The sequence below is a fragment of the Ailuropoda melanoleuca genome, chromosome 7 (genome assembly GCF_002007445.2).
Source record: "Ailuropoda melanoleuca isolate Jingjing chromosome 7, ASM200744v2, whole genome shotgun sequence".
Lineage (NCBI taxonomy): Eukaryota > Metazoa > Chordata > Mammalia > Carnivora > Ursidae > Ailuropoda > Ailuropoda melanoleuca.
The window spans coordinates 21,224,109-21,227,919 of NC_048224.1; the positions used below are offsets into that span (position 1 = coordinate 21,224,109).

Here is a 3,811-nt window from a genome sequence, read left to right on the forward strand (position 1 = left end):
TATTCTTAAAAATGAAGCTTTCATTTTATCATACTCTCTTCAAAAGTGTATAATGACAACTGATTGCTTATTGGATTAGTGTGTGTGCACTAAGGACACTTAACAAGAGATCTAGCTATTAAATACTTATATGCCCAGCATAGTATTAACTATAGTCCCAATGTTGTAAACCAGAATTGGGGTTGCTGGAACATATGATAGTTCTATTTTTTATTTTTTTTTTAGAAAAACACTGTACTGTTTTCTATAGTGGCTGCAGCATTTTACATTTTACATCCCCACTAATGGTGTGGATGGGGTCCCATTTTTCCCACATCCTCACCAACACTACTTGATACATACATATATATCATGATATATGATATATGATATATATAAAGCCATTCTAAATAGATGTGACATGATACCTCATTGTGGTTTTGATCTTCATTTCCCTAATGATTAGATGATCAAGCATCTTTTCCTCTATCTGTTGGCCATTTGTATGCCTTTGCACAAAAGTCTATTTAAGTCCTTTTCCTAATTTTAAATCAGGTATTTCTTTTTCTTTCTTCTTTCTTTTTTTCTTTTTTTGGTCTTTGTTTGGTTTGGTTTGTTTTTGATATTGAGTTTAGGAATTCCTTACATATTTTAGAAATTTACCCCTTATCTGTATAGGTGGTTTGTAAGTATTTTCTCTCATTCTATAGCTTTCCTTTTAACTCTGTTGATTGCTTCCTTTGCTGGGCAGTGGCTATTTAGTTTGGTGTAGTGCCATTTGTCTTATTTCACTTTTGTTCCTTGTGCTTTTGGTGTCATATCCAATAAACTATTGCCAAAACAAATGCCATGAGGCTTTCCATATGTTTTCCTCTAAAACTTTACAGTTTCAGGTTTTATGCTTAAATATTTAATCTATTTCAAGTTAATTTTTGTTCATGGTATAAAAGAGATTTAATTTCATTCTTTTGCATATGGATATCCAGTTTTCTTAAGCTCATTTGTTGAAGAGACTACCTTTTTACCAGAGTATATTCTTTTTCTTCTTAAAGATTTATTTATTTATTTGATAGAGAGCGTGTGTAAGCATGTGAGTGGGGAAGGGTAAAGTGAGAGGAAGGGAACCTTGAGCAGACGCTCTGCTGAGCACAGAGCCCAATGTCGGGCTCAATCTCATGACCCCAAGACCATGACCTGAGCCAAAACCAAGAGCTGGACGCTTAACCAACTGAGCCACCCAGCAGCCCCCCCCCCCAGAGTATATTCTTGACTTCCTTGTCAAAGAATAGTTGACCATATATGTGTGGGTCTATTTCTGGGCTTTCTATTCTGTTCTATTGGTCTATACATCTATTTTTATTCCAGAAACATACTGTTTTAATTACTATAAATTTGTAATATATTTGTTTCAGGAGTATGATATCTCCTTCTTTGTTTTTCTTTCTCAAGGTTTTTTGGCTATTTAGGATCTTTTGTGGTTTCATGTGAATTTTAGGATTGGTTTTTGCTATTTCTGTAAAAAATCATTGGGATTTTGATAGAGATGGCGTTGAACCTGAAGATTACTTTGAGTAGAATGAACTTTTACTAATATAAATTCTTTCAAAACATGAACATAGGATTTCATTCCATTTATTTACATCTTTTTAAATTTATTTCAGCAGTGTGTTGTAGTTTTCAGTATACCAGTCTTTCACTTCCTTGGCTAGGTTTACTCTGAACCATTTTATTCTTTTCTTTTTTAAAGATTTTATTTATTTATTTGAGAGAGAGACAGAGAGAGGGTATGAGCAGGGGAGAGGGGCAGAGGGAGAAGCAGACTCCCCACCAAGCAGGGAGCCCATGCAGGACTCAGTCCCAGGACCTTGAGTTTATGACCTGAGCTGAAGGCAAACGTTTAACCAACTGAGCCACACATGTGCCCCTTATTATTTTTGATGCTATTGTAAATGTTTAAATTTTGTTTTAAATTTCTTTCTAGGATTATTTGCTGTTAGTGTATAGCAACACAACTAATTTTTGTATACTGATTTTGTATCATACAACTTTTACTGAATTCAAACCCCACAACCAAAAGGACCAGATGGCTTCACTGGTGAATTAAATGCCAAGCATTTAAAGAATAAACATGTATCCTTCTCAACACTTGAAAAAAAAGTGAAGAGAGTGCTCACTTCAGCACATACACTAAAAATTGGAATAATACAGAGAAGATTAACATGTCTCCTGCACAAGAATGACACAAAAATTTGTGAAGCATTCATATTTTTTTAGTAATAGCTGGGTCACCACCCTTAAGGAGATAGCAGCTTGACTGGAGAAGTAACAAAAACCCAGCAGTTTGCACAACAAGAAACATATCTGTTTGTACTGATTTTGCAGGCTGTAGGACTTCGCCAAAAGTGAGGAACTTGGCAGGTACCATTTTCCTTCCCACCCTTCAGCGTACACACTGAACTACCTTCAAGAGGCAAGGATGCACGAACACTTGCTGCCTGACCCACTGGCAGAACACCACACTGAGTTCTCCTGAGGACAAGCCTGCTCCAAGCCTGCTGGCATTAGCCCTGGGCTCAGGGCAAATTTTGTTAAAGTCATATGTGTTCCTTGACCAGCGACTGGATGCAAAGCCACTAAAGCGAGGTGCACACATCTGCTGGGCTGTGGCAGGCACTCATTCCCAGAGGCTGACAGGTATTCTGCTCAGCCACCAAGTATATGGCTGCCACTGAACACCCCACCCTGTCACCACACTGGGCCCAGGTATCACACCTCACCCAAACATGAGGCCCCAGCCACACACCCATTCCAGCCCCGCGTAGCCATGGTCACTATTTTCAGGTGCAGAAGACACAGATGACTTTCTTAACACACAGAAACAGACACAGAGAGGCAAACAAAATGAGGAGACAGAGAAATTCATCTGAAATGAAAGAACAGAACAAGGCCACAGCCAGAGATTTAAGTGAAACAGCTAATGAAATGATAAACAGGCTTGATGGACTAAATAGCAGGATGGAAAAAGCAGAGGAACAAATTAGTGACCTAGAAGACAGAGTAATAGAAAGTAATCAAGCTGAACAAAAGACAGAAAAAGAATTACACAAGACAAGAATAGACTTAGGGAACACAGTGACTCCAATGAACATAACAACATTTATATTATAGGAGCCCCAGAGGAAGAGAGAGGAAGGGGGCAGAGAATTTATTTGAAGAAATAATACTGAAAACCTGCCTGACCTGGGGAAGGAGAAAGATATCCAGATCAGGGAGGCACAGAGAACTCCCATCAAAACCAACAAAAGCAGACCCACACATATTGACATACTGTCAAGATATATTGTAATTAAACTTGCAAAATATAGAAAAGCAGCAAGACAAAAGAAGTCATTAACTTACAAAGGAAAACCATAAGGCTAGCAGGAGATTTTTCAAAAGAAACTTTGGAAGCCAGAAGGGAGTGGCATGATATAGTCAAAGTTCTGAATGGGAAAAATCCACAGCCAAGAATACTGTATCCTACAAGGCTATCACTCAGAATAGAAGGAGAGATAAAGAGATTCCCAGACAAACAAAACTACAGGAGTTCATGACCACTAAACCAGCCCTGCAAGAAATATTAAAGGGGACGCTCTGTAGAAAAGAGAGACGAAAAGTGACAGTAGAAGGTAGGAAACACAAAAGCAGTGAAAATGAATATTTCTGTAAAAAAATCAGTCAAGGAACTTAAAAAAAAAGGATATAAAATATAGTCATATATACCTAAAACATGGAGAGGAGAAAAGAATAGGTTCAATCTTAAACAATCAACTTAATATAGACTGCTATATGC

The 3,811-nt window shown here is 37.6% G+C and overlaps 1 non-coding gene across 1 annotated transcript; it reads left to right on the forward strand.

Moving 5' to 3' along the window:
- Nucleotides 1-2,145: 2,145 nt before the first annotated feature.
- LOC117803242 lies at nt 2,146-2,250 on the forward strand. The gene has a single exon (XR_004626931.1). It is a non-coding gene; the product is annotated as a U6 spliceosomal RNA (small nuclear RNA).
- Nucleotides 2,251-3,811: the final 1,561 nt, after the last annotated feature.